Source organism: Ovis canadensis, chromosome 25 (genome assembly GCF_042477335.2).
Source record: "Ovis canadensis isolate MfBH-ARS-UI-01 breed Bighorn chromosome 25, ARS-UI_OviCan_v2, whole genome shotgun sequence".
In the NCBI taxonomy this organism is placed as follows: Eukaryota; Metazoa; Chordata; class Mammalia; order Artiodactyla; family Bovidae; genus Ovis; species Ovis canadensis.
Genome location: NC_091269.1, coordinates 7,014,292 through 7,032,000, shown reverse-complemented (window position 1 = coordinate 7,032,000; position 17,709 = coordinate 7,014,292).

Here is a 17,709-nt window from a genome sequence, read left to right as displayed (position 1 = left end):
CGCGTGGATCAAAGGATCTATGGTTTTCCCTCGAGTCTTTCCCACGAGGCTTTCCCACGAGGCTTTCCCACAGGGCTGTCCCACGTGCACAGGTGGTGCGAGTCGATCCTCGGCTTGAACGTCAAGGCAGTGCAGGGAAAACAGGTTCCTCTGGAATGGACTGACACATCTGGGGGACTCTTGGAATGGTGGCACGACCCTGGAGTTCCTCTCGCCTTTCCTGTGGAGAGCGCCTCCTCTTGAGATGCGACGGGAACGCCGGGAATTCTTTCCCTACGAAACAGGGAATGGATCCCTCATCTCGAGCTAGGAGGCGGAAACAGGGCTCCCCTGGATGTGTGCGGGACCCCACGTGCTTCCTCTCGAGTGGAGACGGGTATGTCGGGGAACTTCTTGAGTTGCAGCAAGGGTGTGAAGGACCCTTTGGAAGTTCCAGTGGTTAGACGTGATTAGCCTGGAGAAGCCTCAGCGGAAATGGGCCTCATCTCGCCTGGAGGGCAAAACCTCCTGGATTTTCTCGAGTTGCGGCAGGTGCTCTCGACTTACGACGGGGACCTCAGGGACCCGCTCTGGTGGCCTCAGGAAAGGCGAGTCCCCATGCGAGTTCCTCGGGGGCCTCTCGGGATTCCTCTCCCGTCGATGCCGGGGCCTAAGACCTTGTGTGGAGTCGGGGCCGGAACCTGAGGATTCCTCTCCAGTGCTGACATGGATCTTGGGGTACTTCTGGAGTCTCCGCAGGGGAGTCAGTCCTCGTCTCTAATGCGGGCATGCACTTGCGCTTTCCTCCAGAGCGGTAGCAGCAGTGTCACGCAGTCCGCCGCGTGGATCAAAGGATCTATGGTTTTCCCTCGAGTCTTTCCCACGAGGCTTTCCCACGAGGCTTTCCCACAGGGCTGTCCCACGTGCACACGTGGTGGGAGTGGATCCTCGGCTTGAACGTCAAGGCTGTGCAGGGAAAACAGGTTCCTCTGGAATGGACTGACACATCTGGGGGACTCTTGGAATGGTGGCACGACCCTGGAGTTCCTCTCGCCTTTCCTGTGGAGAGCGCCTCCTCTTGAGATGCGACGGGAACACCGGGAATTCTTTCCCTATGAAACAGGGAAAGGATCCCTCATCTCGAGCTAGGAGGCGGAAACAGGGCTCCCCTGGATGTGTGAGGGACCCCACGTGCTTCCTCTCGAGTGGAGACGGGTATGTCGGGGAACTTCTTGAGTTGCAACAAGGGTGTGAAGGACCCTTTGGAAGTTCCAGTAGTTAGACGTGATTCGCCTCGAGAAGCCTCAGCGGAAATGGGCCTCATTTCGCCTGGAGGGCAAAACCTCCTGGATTTTCTCGAGTTGCGGCAGGTGCTCTCGACTTACGACGGGGACCTCACGGACCCGCTCTGGTGGCCTCAGGAAATGCCAGTCCCCATTCGAGTTCCTCGAGGGCCTCTCGGGATTCCTCTCCCGTCGATGCCGGGGCCTAAGACCTTGTGTGGAGTCGGGGCCGGAACCTGAGGATTCCTCTCCAGTACTGACATGGATCTTGGGGTACTTCTGGAGTCTCCCCAGGGGAGTCAGTCCTCGTCTCGAATGCGGGCATGCACTTGCGCTTTCCTCCAGAGCGGTAGCAGCAGTGTCACGCAGTCCGCCGCGTGGATCAAAGGATCTATGGTTTTCCCTCGAGTCTTTCCCACGAGGCTTTCCCACGAGGCTTTCCCACAGGGCTGTCCCACGTGCACACGTGGTGGGAGTGGATCCTCGGCTTGAACGTCAAAGCAGTGCAGGGAAAACAGGTTCCTCTGGAATGGACTGACACATCTGGGGGACTCTTGGAATGGTGGCACGACCCTGGAGTTCCTCTCGCCTTTCCTGTGGAGAGCGCCTCCTCTTGAGATGCGACGGGAACGCCGGGAATTCTTTCCCTACGAAGCAGGGAAAGGATCCCTCATCTCGAGCTAGGAGGCGGAAACGGGGCTCCCCTGGATGTGTGCGGGACCCCACGTGCTTCCTCTCGAGTGGAGACGGGTATGTCGGGGAACTTCTTCAGTTGCAGCAAGGGTGTGAAGGACCCTTTGGAAGTTCCAGTGGTTAGACGTGATTCGCCTCGAGAAGCCTCAGCGGAAATGGGCCTCATCTCGTCTGGAGGGCAAAACCTCCTGGATTTTCTCGAGTTGCGGCAGGTGCTCTCGACTTACGACGGGGACCTCAGGGACCCGCTCTGGTGGCCTCAGGAAAGGCCAGTCCGCATGCGAGTTCCTCGGGGGCCTCTGGGGATTCCTCTCCCATCGATGCCGGGGCCTAAGACCTTGTGTGGAGTCGGGGCCGGAACCTGAGGATTCCTCTCCAGTGCTGTCGTGGATCTTGGGGTACTTCTGGAGTATCCCCAGGGGCGTCAGTCCTCGTCTCGAATGCGGGCATGCACTTGTGCTTTCCTCCAGAGCGGTAGCAGCAGTATCACGCAGTCCGCCGCGTGGATCAAAGGATCTATGGTTTTCCCTCGAGTCTTTCCCACGAGGCTTTCCCACGAGGCTGTCCCACAGGGCTGTCCCACGTGCACAAGTGGTGGGAGTCGATCCTCGGCTTGAACGTCAGGCAGTGCAGGGAACTCAGGTTCCTCTGGAATGGACTGACACATCTGGGGGTCTCTTGGAATGGTGCCACGACCTTGGAGTTCCTCTCGCCTTTCCTGTGGAGAGCGCCTCCTCTTGACATGCGACGGGAACGCCGGGAATTCTTTCCCTACGAAACAGGGAAAGGATCCCTCATCTCGAGCTAGGAGGCGGAAACGGGGCTCCCCTGAATGGGTGCGGGACCCCACGTGCTTCCTCTCGAGTGGACACGGGTATGTCGCGGAACTGATTGAGTTGCAGCAATGGTGTGAAGGACCCTTGGAAGTTCCAGCGGTTAGATGTGATTAGCCTCGAGAAGCCTCAGCGGAAATGGGCCTCATCTCGCCTGGAGGGCAAAACCTCCTGGATTTTCTCGAGTTGCGGCAGGTGCTCTCGACTTACGATGGGGACCTCAGGGACCCGCTCTGGTGGCCTCAGGAAAGGCCAGTCCCCATGCGACTTCCTCGGGGGCCTCTCGGCATTCCTCTCCCGTCGATGCCGGGGCCTAAGACCTTGTGTGGAGTCGGGGCCGGAACCTGAGGATTCCTCTCCAGTGCTGACATGGATCTTGGGGTACTTCTGGAGTCTCCCCAGGGGAGTCAGTCCTCGTCTCGAATGCGGGCATGCACTTGCGCTTTCCTCCAGAGCGGTAGCAGCAGTGTCACGCAGTCCGCCGCGTGGATCAAAGGATCTATGGCTTTCCCTCGAGTCTTTCCCACGAGGCTTTCCCACGAGGCTTTCCCACAGGGCTGTCCCACGTGCACAGGTGGTGCGAGTCGATCCTCGGCTTGAACGTCAAGGCAGTGCAGGGAAAACAGGTTCCTCTGGAATGGACTGACACATCTGGGGGACTCTTGGAATGGTGGCACGACCCTGGAGTTCCTCTCGCCTTTCCTGTGGAGAGCGCCTCCTCTTGAGATGCGACGGGAACGCCGGGAATTCTTTCCCTACGAAACAGGGAAAGGATCCCTCATCTCGAGCTAGGAGGCGGAAACAGGGCTCCCCTGGATGTGTGCGGGACCCCACGTGCTTCCTCTCGAGTGGAGACGGGTATGTCGGGGAACTTCTTGAGTTGCAGCAAGGGTGTGAAGGACCCTTTGGAAGTTCCAGTGGTTAGACGTGATTAGCCTCGAGAAGCCTCAGCGGAAATGGGCCTCATCTCGCCTGGAGGGCAAAACCTCCTGGATTTTCTCGAGTTGCGGCAGGTGCTCTCGACTTACGACGGGGACCTCACGGACCCGCTCTGGTGGCCTCAGGAAAGGCCAGTCCCCATGCAAGTTCCTCGGGGGCCTCTCGGGATTCCTCTCCCGTCGATGCCGGGGCCTAAGACCTTGTGTGGAGTCGGGGCCGGAACCTGAGGATTCCTCCCCAGTACTGACATGGATCTTGGGGTACTTCTGGAGTCTCCCCAGGGGAGTCAGTCCTCGTCTCGAATGCGGGCATGCACTTGCGCTTTCCTCCAGAGCGGTAGCAGCAGTGTCACGCAGTCCGCCGCGTGGATCAAAGGATCTATGGTTTTCCCTCGAGTCTTTCCCACGAGGCTTTCCCACGAGGCTTTCCCACAGGGCTGTCCCACGTGCACACGTGGTGGGAGTGGATCCTCGGCTTGAACGTCAAAGCAGTGCAGGGAAAACAGGTTCCTCTGGAATGGACTGACACATCTGGGGGACTCTTGGAATGGTGGCACGACCCTGGAGTTCCTCTCGCCTTTCCTGTGGAGAGCGCCTCCTCTTGAGATGCGACGGGAACGCCGGGAATTCTTTCCCTACGAAGCAGGGAAAGGATCCCTCATCTCGAGCTAGGAGGCGGAAACGGGGCTCCCCTGGATGTGTGCGGGACCCCACGTGCTTCCTCTCGAGTGGAGACGGGTATGTCGGGGAACTTCTTCAGTTGCAGCAAGGGTGTGAAGGACCCTTTGGAAGTTCCAGTGGTTAGACGTGATTCGCCTCGAGAAGCCTCAGCGGAAATGGGCCTCATCTCGTCTGGAGGGCAAAACCTCCTGGATTTTCTCGAGTTGCGGCAGGTGCTCTCGACTTACGACGGGGACCTCAGGGACCCGCTCTGGTGGCCTCAGGAAAGGCCAGTCCGCATGCGAGTTCCTCGGGGGCCTCTGGGGATTCCTCTCCCATCGATGCCGGGGCCTAAGACCTTGTGTGGAGTCGGGGCCGGAACCTGAGGATTCCTCTCCAGTGCTGTCGTGGATCTTGGGGTACTTCTGGAGTATCCCCAGGGGCGTCAGTCCTCGTCTCGAATGCGGGCATGCACTTGTGCTTTCCTCCAGAGCGGTAGCAGCAGTATCACGCAGTCCGCCGCGTGGATCAAAGTATCTATGGTTTTCCCTCGAGTCTTTCCCACGAGGCTTTCCCACGAGGCTGTCCCACAGGGCTGTCCCACGTGCACACGTGGTGGGAGTCGATCCTCGGCTTGAACGTCAGGCAGTGCAGGGAACTCAGGTTCCTCTGGAATGGACTGACACATCTGGGGGTCTCTTGGAATGGTGCCACGACCTTGGAGTTCCTCTCGCCTTTCCTGTGGAGAGCGCCTCCTCTTGAGATGCGACGGGAACGCCGGGAATTCTATCCGTAGGAAACAGGGAAAGGATCCCTCATCTCGAGCTAGGAGGCGGAAACGGGGCTCCCCTGGATGTGTGCGGGACAACACGTGCTTCCTCTCGAGTGGAGACGGGTATGTCGGGGAACTTCTTGAGTTGCAGCAAGGGTATGAAGGACCCTTTGGAAGTTCCAGTTGTTAGATGTGATTGGCCTCGAGAAGCCTCAGCGGAAATGGGCCTCATCTCGCCTGGAGGGCAAAACCTCCTGGATTTTCTCGAGTTGCGGCAGGTGCTCTCGACTTACGACGGGGACCTCAGGGACCCGCTCTGGTGGCCTCAGGAAAGGCCAGTCCCCATGCGAGTTCCTCGGGGGCCTCTCGGGATTCCTCTCCCGTCGATGCCGGGGCCTAAGACCTTGTGTGGAGTCGGGGCCGGAAACTGAGGATTCCTCTCCAGTGCTGACATGGATCTTGGGGTACTTCTGGAGTCTCCCCAGGGGAGTCAGTCCTCGTCTCGAATGCGGGCATGCACTTGCGCTTTCCTCCAGAGCGGTAGCAGCAGTGTCACGCAGTCTGCCAAATGGGTCAAAGGATCTATGGTTTTCCCTCGAATCTTTCCCACGAGGCTTTCCCACGAGGCTTTCCCACAGGGCTGTCCCACGTGCACACGTGGTGGGAGTCGATCCTCGGCTTGAACGTCAAGGCAGTGCAGGGAAAACAGGTTCCTCTGGAATGGACTGACACATCTGGGGGACTCTTGGAATGGTGGCACGACCCTGGAGTTCCTCTCGCCTTTCCTGTGGAGAGCGCCTCCTCTTGAGATGCCACGGGAACGCCGGGAATTCTTTCCCTACGAATCAGGGAAAGGATCCCTCATCTCGAGCTAGGAGGCGCAAACGGGGCTCCCCTGGATGTGTGCGGGACCCCACGTGCTTCCTCTCGAGTGGAGACGGGTATGTCGGGGAACTTCTTGAGTTGCAGCAAGGGTGTGAAGGACCCTTTGGAAGTTCCAGTGGTTAGATGTGATTGGCCTCGAGAAGCCTCAGCGGAAATGGGCCTCATCTCGCCTGGAGGGCAAAACCTCCTGGATTTTCTCGAGTTGCGGCAGGTGCTCTCGACTTACGACGGGGACCTCAGGGACCCGCTCTGGTGGCCTCAGGAAAGGCCAGTCCCCATGCGAGTTCCTCGGGGGCCTCTCGGGATTCCTCTCCCGTCGATGCCGGGGCCTAAGACCTTGTGTGGAGTCGGGGCCGGAACCTGAGGATTCCTCTCCAGTGCTGACATGGATCTTGGGGTACTTCTGGAGTCTCCCCAGGGGAGTCAGTCCTCGTCTCGAATGCGGGCATGCACTTGCGCTTTCCTCCAGAGCGGTAGCAGCAGTGTCACGCAGTCCGCCGCGTGGATCAAAGGATCTATGGTTTTCCCTCGAGTCTTTCCCACGAGGCTTTCCCACGAGGCTTTCCCACAGGGCTGTCCCACGTGCACGCGTGGTAGGATTCGATCCTCGGCTTGAACGTCAAGGCAGTGCAGGGAAAACAGGTTCCTCTGGAATGGACTGACACATCTGGGGGACTCTTGGAATGGTGTCACGACCATGGAGTTCCTCTCGCCTTTCCTGTGGAGAGCGCCTCCTCTTGAGATGCGACGGGAACGCCGGGAATTCTTTCCCTACGAAACAGGGAAAGGATCCCTCATCTCGAGCTAGGAGGCGGAAACGGGGCAGCCCTGGATGTGTGCGGGACACCACGTGCTTCCTCTCGAGTGGAGACGGGTATGTCGGGGAACTTCTTGAGTTGCAGCAAGGGTGTGAAGGACCCTTTGTAAGTTCCAGTGGTTAGATGTGATTGGCCTCGAGAAGCCTCAGCGGAAATGGGCCTCATCTCGCCTGGAGGGCAAAACCTCCTGGATTTTCTCGAGTTGCGGCAGGTGCTCTCGACTTACGACGGGGACCACAGGGACCCGCTCTGGTGGCCTCAGGAAAGGCCAGTCCCCATGCGAGTTCCTCGGGGGCCTCTCGGGATTCCTCTCCCGTCGATGCCGGGGCCTAAGACCTTGTGTGGAGTCGGGGCCGGAACCTGAGGATTCCTCTCCAGTGCTCACATGGATCTTGGGGTACTTCTGGAGTCTCCGCAGGGGAGTCAGTCCTCGTCTCGAATGCGGGCATGCACTTGCGCTTTCCTCCAGAGCGGTAGCAGCAGTGTCACGCAGTCCGCCGCGTGGATCAAAGGATCTATGGTTTTCCCTCGAGTCTTTCCCACGAGGCTTTCCCACGAGGCTTTCCCACAGGGCTGTCCCACGTGCACACGTGGTGGGAGTCGATCCTCGGCTTGAACGTCAAGGCAGTGCAGGGAAAACAGGTTCCTCTGGAATGGACTGACACATCTGGGGGACTCTTGGAATGGTGGCACGACCCTGGAGTTCCTCTCGCCTTTCCTGTGGAGAGCGCCTCCTCTTGAGATGCGACGGGAACGCCGGGAATTCTTTCCCTATGAAACAGGGAAAGGATCCCTCATCTCGAGCTAGGAGTCGGAAACGGGGCTCCCCTGGATGTGTGCGGGACCCCACGTGCTTCCTCTCGAGTGGAGACGGGTATGTCGGGGAACTTCTTGAGTTGCAGCAAGGTGTGAAAGACCCTTTGGAAGTTCCAGTGGTTAGATGTGATTGGCCTCGAGAAGCCTCAGCGGAAATGGGCCTCATCTCGCCTGGAGGGCAAAACCTCCGGGATTTTCTCGAGTTGCGGCAGGTGCTCTCGACTTACGACGGGGACCTCAGGGACCCGCTCTGGTGGCCTCAGGAAAGGCCAGTCCCCATGCGAGTTCCTCGGGGGCCTCTCGGGATTCCTCTCCCGTCGATGCCGGGGCCTAAGACCTTGTGTGGAGTAGGGGCCGGAACCTGAGGATTCCTCTCCAGTGCTGACATGGATCTTGGGGTACTTCTGGAGTCTCCCCAGGGGAGTCAGTCCTTGTCTCGAATGCGGGCATGCACTTGCGCTTTCCTCCAGAGCGGTAGCAGCAGTGTCACGCAGTCCGCCGTGTGGATCAAAGGATCTATGGTTTTCCCTCGAGTCTTTCCCACGAGGCTTTCCCACGAGGCTTTCCCACAGGGCTGTCTCACGTGCACACGTGGTGGGAGTCGATCCTCGGCGTGAACGTCAAGGCAGTGCAGGGAAAACAGGTTCCTCTGGAATGGACTGACACATCTGGGGGACTCTTGGAATGGTGGCACGACCCTGGAGTTCCTCTCGCCTTTCCTGTGGAGAGCGCCTCCTCTTGAGATGCGACGGGAACGCCGGGACTTCTTTCCCTACGAAACAGGGAAAGGATCCCTCATCTCGAGCTAGGAGGCGGAAACGGGGCTCCCCTGGATGTGTGCGGGACACCACGTGCTTCCTCTCGAGTGGAGACGGGTATGTCGGGGAACTTCTTGAGTTGCAGCAAGGGTGTGAAGGACCCTTTGGAAGTTCCAGTGGTTAGACGTGATTGGCCTCGAGAAGCCTCAGCGGAAATGGGCCTCATCTCGCCTGGAGGGCAAAACCTCCTGGATTTTCTCGAGTTGCGGCAGGTGTTCTCGACTTACGACGGGGACCTCAGGGACACGCTCTGGTGGCCTCAGGAAAGGCCAGTCCCCATGCGAGTTCCTCGGGGGCGTCTCGGGATTCCTCTCCCGTCGATTCCCGGGCCTAAGACCTTGTGTGGAGTCGGGGCCGGAACCTGAGGATTCCTCTCCAGTGCTGACATGGATCTTGGGGTACTTCTGGAGTCTCCCCAGGGGAGTCAGTCCTCGTCTCGAATGCGGGCATGCACTTGCGCTTTCCTCCAGAGCGGTAGCAGCAGTGTCACGCAGTCCGCCGCGTGGATCAAAGGATCTATGGTTTACCCTCGAGTCTTTCCCACGAGGCTTTCCCACGAGGCTTTCCCACAGGGCTGTCCCACGTGCACACGTGGTGGGAGTCGATCCTCGGCTTGAACGTCAAGGCAGTGCAGGGAAAACAGGTTCCTCTGGAATGGACTGACACATCTGGGGGACTCTTGGAATGGTGGCACGACCCTGGAGTTCCTCTCGCCTTTCCTGTGGAGAGCGCCTCCTCTTGAGATGCGACGGGAACGCCGGGAATTCTATCCGTAGGAAACAGGGAAAGGATCCCTCATCTCGAGCTAGGAGGCGGAAACGGGGCTCCCCTGGATGTGTGCGGGACAACACGTGCTTCCTCTCGAGTGGAGACGGGTATGTCGGGGAACTTCTTGAGTTGCAGCAAGGGTGTGAAGGACCCTTTGGAAGTTCCAGTGGTTAGATGTGATTGGCCTCGAGAAGCCTCAGCGGAAATGGGCCTCATCTCGCCTGGAGGGCAAAACCTCCTGGATTTTCTCGAGTTGCGGCAGGTGCTCTCGACTTACGACGGGGACCTCAGGGACCCGCTCTGGTGGCCTCAGGAAAGGCCAGTCCCCATGCGAGTTCCTCGGGGGCCTCTCGGGATTCCTCTCCCGTCGATGCCGGGGCCTAAGACCTTGTGTGGAGTCGGGGCCGGAACCTGAGGATTCCTCTCCAGTGCTGACATGGATCTTGGGGTACTTCTGGAGTCTCCCCAGGGGAGTCAGTCCTCGTCTCGAATGCGGGCATGCACTTGCGCTTTCCTCCAGAGCGGTAGCAGCAGTGTCACGCAGTCCGCCGCGTGGATCAAAGGATCTATGGTTTTCCCTCGAGTCTTTCCCACGAGGCTTTCCCACGAGGCTTTCCCACAGGGCTGTCCCACGTGCACGCGTGGTAGGATTCGATCCTCGGCTTGAACGTCACGGCAGTGCAGGGAAAACAGGTTCCTCTGGAATGGACTGACACATCTGGGGGACTCTTGGAATGGTGTCACGACCATGGAGTTCCTCTCGCCTTTCCTGTGGAGAGCGCCTCCTCTTGAGATGCGACGGGAACGCCGGGAATTCTTTCCCTACGAAACAGGGAAAGGATCCCTCATCTCGAGCTAGGAGGCGGAAACGGGGCAGCCCTGGATGTGTGCGGGACACCACGTGCTTCCTCTCGAGTGGAGACGGGTATGTCGGGGAACTTCTTGAGTTGCAGCAAGGGTGTGAAGGACCCTTTGTAAGTTCCAGTGGTTAGATGTGATTGGCCTCGAGAAGCCTCAGCGGAAATGGGCCTCATCTCGCCTGGAGGGCAAAACCTCCTGGATTCTCCCGAGTTGCGGCAGGTGCTCTCGACTTACGACGGGGACCTCAGGGACCCGCTCTGGTGGCCTCAGGAAAGGCCAGTCCCCATGCGAGTTCCACGGGGGCCTCTCGGGATTCCTCTCCCGGCGATGCCGGGGCCTAAGACCTTGTGTGGAGTCGGGGCCGGAACCTAAGGATTCCTCTCCAGTGCTGACATGGATCTTGGGGTACTTCTGGAGTCTCCCCAGGGGAGTCAGTCCTCGTCTCGAATGCGGGCATGCACTTGCGCTTTCCTCCAGAGCGGTAGCAGCAGTGTCACGCAATCCGCCGCGTGGATCAAAGGATCTATGGTTTTCCCTCGAGTCTTTCCCACGAGGCTTTCCCACGAGGCTTTCCCACAGGGCTGTCCCACGTGCACACGTGGTGGGAGTCGATCCTCGGCTTGAACGTCAAGGCAGTGCAGGGAAAACAGGTTCCTCTGGAATGGACTGACACATCTGGGGGACTCTTGGAATGGTGGCACGACCCTGGAGTTCCTCTCGCCTTTCCTGTGGAGAGCGCCTCCTCTTGAGATGCGACGGGAACGCCGGGAATTCTTTCCCTACGAAACAGGGAAAGGATCCCTCATCTCGAGCTAGGAGGCGGAAACGGGGCTCCCCTGGATGTGTGCGAGACCCACGTGCTTCCTCTCGAGTGGAGACGGGTATGTCGGGGAACTTCTTGAGTTGCAGCAAGGGTGTGAAGGACCCTTTGGAAGTTCCAGTGGTTAGACGTGATTAGCCTCGAGAAGCCTCAGCGGAAATGGGCCTCATCTCGCCTGGAGGGCAAAACCTCCTGGATTTTCTCGAGTTGCGGCAGGTGCTCTCGACTTACGACGGGGACCTCAGGGACCCGCTCTGGTGGCCTCAGGAAAGGCCAGTCCCCATGCGAGTTCCTCGGGGGCCACTCGGGATTCCTCTCCCGTCGATGCCGGGGCCTAAGACCTTGTGTGGAGTCGGGGCCGGAACCTGAGGATTCCTCTCCAGTGCTGACATGGATCTTGGGGTACTTCTGGAGTCTCCCCAGGGGAGTCAGTCCTCGTCTCGAATGCGGGCATGCACTTGCGCTTTCCTCCAGAGCGGTAGCAGCAGTGTCACGCAGTCCGCCGTGTGGATCAAAGGATCTATGGTTTTCCCTCGAGTCTTTCCCACGAGGCTTTCCCACGAGGCTTTCCCACAGGGCTGTCCCACGTGCACACGTGGTGGGAGTCGATCCTCGGCTTGAACGTCAAGGCAGTGCAGGGAAAACAGGTTCCTCTGGAATGGACTGACACATCTGGGGGACTCTTGGAATGGTGGCACGACCCTGGAGTTCTTCTCGCCTTTCCTGTGGAGAGCGCCACCTCTTGAGATGCGACGGGAACGCCGGGAATTCTTTCCCTACGAAACAGGGAAAGGATCCCTCACCTCGAGCTAGGGGGCGGAAACGGAGCTCCCCTGGATGTGTGCGGGACCCCACGTGCTTCCTCTCGAGTGGAGACGGGTATGTCGGGGAACTTCTTGAGTTGCAGCAATGGTGTGAAGGACCCTTTGGAAGTTCCAGTGGTTAGATGTGATTGGCCTCGAGAAGCCTCAGCGGAAATGGGCCTCATCTCGCCTGGAGGGCAAAACCTCCTGGATTTTCTCGAGTTGCGGCAGGTGCTCTCGACTTACGACGGGGACCTCAGGGACCCGCTCTGGTGGCCTCAGGAAAGGCCAGTCCCCATGCGAGTTCCTCGGGGGCCTCTCGGGATTCCTCTCCCGTCGATGCCGGGGCCTAAGACCTTGTGTGGAGTCGGGGCCGGAACCTAAGGATTCCTCTCCAGTGCTGACATGGATCTTGGGGTACTTCTGGAGTCTCCCCAGGGGAGTCAGTCCTCGTCTCGAATGCGGGCATGCACTTGCGCTTTCCTCCAGAGCGGTAGCAGCAGTGTCACGCAATCCGCCGCGTGGATCAAAGGATCTATGGTTTTCCCTCGAGTCTTTCCCACGAGGCTTTCCCACGAGGCTTTCCCACAGGGCTGTCCCACGTGCACACGTGGTGGGAGTCGATCCTCGGCTTGAACGTCAAGGCAGTGCAGGGAAAACAGGTTCCTCTGGAATGGACTGACACATCTGGGGGACTCTTGGAATGGTGGCACGACCCTGGAGTTCCTCTCGCCTTTCCTGTGGAGAGCGCCTCCTCTTGAGATGCGACGGGAACGCCGGGAATTCTTTCCCTTCGAAACAGGGAAAGGATCCCTCATCTCGAGCTAGGAGGCGGAAACGGGGCTCCCCTGGATGTGTGCGAGACCCACGTGCTTCCTCTCGAGTGGAGACGGGTATGTCGGGGAACTTCTTGAGTTGCAGCAAGGGTGTGAAGGACCCTTTGGAAGTTCCAGTGGTTAGACGTGATTAGCCTCGAGAAGCCTCAGCGGAAATGGGCCTCATCTCGCCTGGAGGGCAAAACCTCCTGGATTTTCTCGAGTTGCGGCAGGTGCTCTCGACTTACGACGGGGACCTCAGGGACCCGCTCTGGTGACCTCAGGAAAGGCCAGTCCCCATGCGAGTTCCTCGGGGGCCTCTCAGGATTCCTCTCCCGTCGATGCCGGGGCCTAAGACCTTGTGTGGAGTCGGGGCCGGAACCTGAGGATTCCTCTCCAGTGCTGACATGGTTCTTGGGGTACTTCTGGAGTCTCCCCAAGGGAGTCAGTCCTCGTCTCGAATGCGGGCATGCACTTGCGCTTTCCTCCACAGCGGTAGCAGCAGTGTCACGCAGTCCGCCGCGTGGATCAAAGGATCTATGGTTTTCCCTCGAGTCTTTCCCACGAGGCTTTCCCACGAGGCTTTCCCACAGGGCTGTCCCACGTGCACACGTGGTGGGAGTCGATCCTCGGCTTGAACGTCAAGGCAGTGCAGGGAAAACAGGTTCCTTTGGAATGGACTGACACATCTGGGGGACTCTTGGAATGGTGGCACGACCCTGGAGTTCCTCTCGCCTTTCCTGTGGAGAGCGCCTCCTCTTGAGATGCGACGGGAACGCCGGGAATTCTTTCCCTACGAAACAGGGAAAGGATCCCTCATCTCGAGCTATTAGGTGGAAACGGGGCTCCCCTGGATGTGTGCGGGACCCCACGTGCTTCCTCTCGATTGGAGACGGGTATGTCGGGGAACTTCTTGAGTTGCAGCAATGGTGTGAAGGACCCTTTGGAAGTTCCAGTGGTTAGATGTGATTGTCCTCGAGAAGCCTCAGCGGAAATGGGCCTCATCTCGCCTGGAGGGCAAAACCTCCTGGATTTTCTCGAGTTGCGGCAGGTGCTCTCGACTTACGACGGGGACCTCAGGGACCCGCTCTGGTGGCCTCAGGAAAGGCCAGTCCCCATGCGAGTTCCTCGGGGGCCACTCGGGATTCCTCTCCCGTCGATGCCGGGGCCTAAGACCTTGTGTGGAGTCGGGGCCGGAACCTGAGGATTCCTCTCCAGTGCTGACATGGATCTTGGGGTACTTCTGGAGTCTCCCCAGGGGAGTCAGTCCTCGTCTCGAATGCGGGCATGCACTTGCGCTTTCCTCCAGAGCGGTAGCAGCAGTGTCACGCAGTCCGCCGTGTGGATCAAAGGATCTATGGTTTTCCCTCGAGTCTTTCCCACGAGGCTTTCCCACGAGGCTTTCCCACAGGGCTGTCCCACGTGCACACGTGGTGGGAGTCGATCCTCGGCTTGAACGTCAAGGCAGTGCAGGGAAAACAGGTTCCTCTGGAATGGACTGACACATCTGGGGGACTCTTGGAATGGTGGCACGACCCTGGAGTTCCTCTCGCCTTTCCTGTGGAGAGCGCCACCTCTTGAGATGCGACGGGAACGCCGGGAATTCTTTCCCTACGAAACAGGGAAAGGATCCCTCACCTCGAGCTAGGGGGCGGAAACGGAGCTCCCCTGGATGTGTGCGGGACCCCACGTGCTTCCTCTCGAGTGGAGACGGGTATGCCGGGGAACTTCTTGAGTTGCAGCAATGGTGTGAAGGACCCTTTGGAAGTTCCAGTGGTTAGATGTGATTGGCCTCGAGAAGCCTCAGCGGAAATGGGCCTCATCTCGCCTGGAGGGCAAAACCTCCTGGATTTTCTCGAGTTGCGGCAGGTGCTCTCGACTTACGACGGGGACCTCAGGGACCCGCTCTGGTGGCCTCAGGAAAGGCCAGTCCCCATGCGAGTTCCTCGGGGGCCTCTCAGGATTCCTCTCCCGTCGATGCCGGGGCCTAAGACCTTGTGTGGAGTCGGGGCCGGAACCTGAGGATTCCTCTCCAGTGCTGACATGGATCTTGGGGTACTTCTGGAGTCTCCCCAGGGGAGTCAGTCCTCGTATCGAATGCAGGCATGCACTTGCGCTTTCCTCCACAGCGGAAGCAGCAGTGTCACGCAGTCCGCCGCGTGGATCAAAGAATCTATGCTTTTCCCTCGAGTCTTTCCCACGAGGCTTTCCCACAGGGCTGTCCCACGTGCACACGTGATGGGAGTCGATCCTCGGCTTGAACGTCAAGGCAGTGCAGGGAAAACAGGTTCCTCTGGAATGGACTGACACATCTGGGCGACTCTTGAAATGGTGTCACGACCCTGGAGTTCCTCTCGCCTTTCCTGTGGAGAGCGCCTCCTCTTGAGATGCGACGGGAACGCCGGGAATTCTTTCCCTACGAAACAGGGAAAGGATCCCTCATCTCGAGCTAGGAGGCGGAAACGGGGCTCCCCTGGATGTGTGCGGGACCCCACGTGCTTCCTCTCGAGTGGAGACGGGTATGTCGGGGAACTTCTTGAGTTGCAGCAAGGGTGTGAAGGACCCTTTGGAAGTTCCAGTGGTTAGATGTGATTGGCCTCGAGAAGCCTCAGCGGAAATGGGCCTCATCTCGCCTGGAGGGCAAAACCTCCTGGATTTTCTCGAGTTGCGGCAGGTGCTCTCGACTTACGACGGGGACCTCAGGGACCCGCTCTGGTGGCCTCAGGAAAGGCCAGTCCCCATGCGAGTTCCTCGGGGGCCTCTCGGGATTCCTCTCCCGTTGATGCCGGGGCCTAAGACCTTGTGTGGAGTCGGGGCCGGAACCTGAGGATTCCTCTCCAGTGCTGACATGGATCTTGGGGTACTTCTGGAGTCTCCCCAGGGGAGTCAGTCCTCGTCTCGAATGCGGGCATGCACTTGCGCTTTCCTCCAGAGCGGTAGCAGCAGTGTCACGCAGTCCGCCGCGTGGATCAAAGGATCTATGGTTTTCCCTCGAGTCTTTCCCACGAGGCTTTCCCACGAGGCTTTCCCACAGGGCTGTCCCACGAGCACACGTGGTGGGAGTCGATCCTCGGCTTGAACGTCAAGGCAGTGCAGGGAAAACAGGTTCCTCTGGAATGGACTGACACATCTGGGGGACTCTTGGAATGGTGTCACGACCCTGGAGTTCCTCTCGCCTTTCCTGTGGAGAGCGCCTCCTCTTGAGATGCGACGGGAACGCCGGGAATTCTTTCCCTACGAAACAGGGAAAGGATCCCTCATCTCGAGCTAGGAGGCGGAAACGGGGCTCCCCTGGATGTGTGCGGGACCCCACGTGCTTCCTCTCGAGTGGAGACGGGTATGTCGGGGAACTTCTTGAGTTGCAGCAATGGTGTGAAGGACCCTTTGGAAGGTCCAGTGGTTAGACGTGATTAGCCTCGAGAAGCCTCAGCGGAAATGGGCCTCATCTCGCCTGGAGGGCAAAACCTCCTGGATTTTCTCGAGTTGCGGCAGGTGCTCTCGACTTACGACGGGGACCTCAGGGACCCGCTCTGGTGGCCTCAGGAAAGGCCAGTCCCCATGCGAGTTCCTCGGGGGCCTCTCGGGATTCCTCTCCCGTCGATGCCGGGGCCTAAGACCTTGTGTGGAGTCGGGGCCGGAACCTGAGGATTCCTCTCCAGTGCTGACATAGATCTTGGGGTACTTCTGGAGTCTCCCCAGGGGAGTCAGTCCTCGTCTCGAATGCGGGCATGCACTTGCGCTTTCCTCCAGAGCGGTAGCAGCAGTGTCACGCAGTCCGCCGCGTGGATCAAAGCATCTATGGTTTTCCCTCGAGTCTTTCCCACGAGGCTTTCCCACGAGGCTTTCCCACAGGGCTGTCCCACGTGCACACGTGGTGGGAGTCGATCCTCGGCTTGAACGTCAAGGCAGTGCAGGGAAAACAGGTTCCTCTGGAATGGACTGACACATCTGGGGGACTCTTGGAATGGTGGCACGACCCTGGAGTTCCTCTCGCCTTTCCTGTGGAGAGCGCCTCCTCTTGAGATGCGACGGGAACGCCGGGAATTCTATCCGTAGGAAACAGGGAAAGGATCCCTCATCTCGAGCTAGGAGGCGGAAACGGGGCTCCCCTGGATGTGTGCGGGACAACACGTGCTTCCTCTCGAGTGGAGACGGGTATGTCGGGGAACTTCTTGAGTTGCAGCAATGGTGTGAAGGACCCTTTGGAAGTTCCAGTGGTTAGATGTGATTGGCCTCGAGAAGCCTCAGCGGAAATGGGCCTCATCTCGCCTGGAGGGCAAAACCTCCTGGATTTTCTCGAGTTGCGGCAGGTGCTCTCGACTTACGACGGGGACCTCAGGGACCCGCTCTGGTGGCCTCAGGAAAGGCCAGTCCCCATGCGAGTTCCTCGGGGGCCTCTCAGGATTCCTCTCCCGTCGATGCCGGGGCCTAAGACCTTGTGTGGAGTCGGGGCCGGAACCTGAGGATTCCTCTCCAGTGCTGAACTGGATCTTGGGGTACTTCTGGAGTCTCCCCAGGGGAGTCAGTCCTCGTATCGAATGCAGGCATGCACTTGCGCTTTCCTCCACAGCGGAAGCAGCAGTGTCACGCAGTCCGCCGCGTGGATCAAAGAATCTATGCTTTTCCCTCGAGTCTTTCCCACGAGGCTTTCCCACAGGGCTGTCCCACGTGCACACGTGGTGGGAGTCGATCCTCGGCTTGAACGTCAAGGCAGTGCAGGGAAAACAGGTTCCTCTGGAATGGACTGACACATCTGGGCGACTCTTGAAATGGTGTCACGACCCTGGAGTTCCTCTCGCCTTTCCTGTGGAGAGCGCCTCCTCTTGAGATGCGACGGGAACGCCGGGAATTCTTTCCCTACGAAACAGGGAAAGGATCCCTCATCTCGAGCTAGGAGGCGGAAACGGGGCTCCCCTGGATGTGTGCGGGACCCCACGTGCTTCCTCTCGAGTGGAGACGGGTATGTCGGGGAACTTCTTGAGTTGCAGCAAGGGTGTGAAGGACCCTTTGGAAGTTCCAGTGGTTAGATGTGATTGGCCTCGAGAAGCCTCAGCGGAAATGGGCCTCATCTCGCCTGGAGGGCAAAACCTCCTGGATTTTCTCGAGTTGCGGCAGGTGCTCTCGACTTACGACGGGGACCTCAGGGA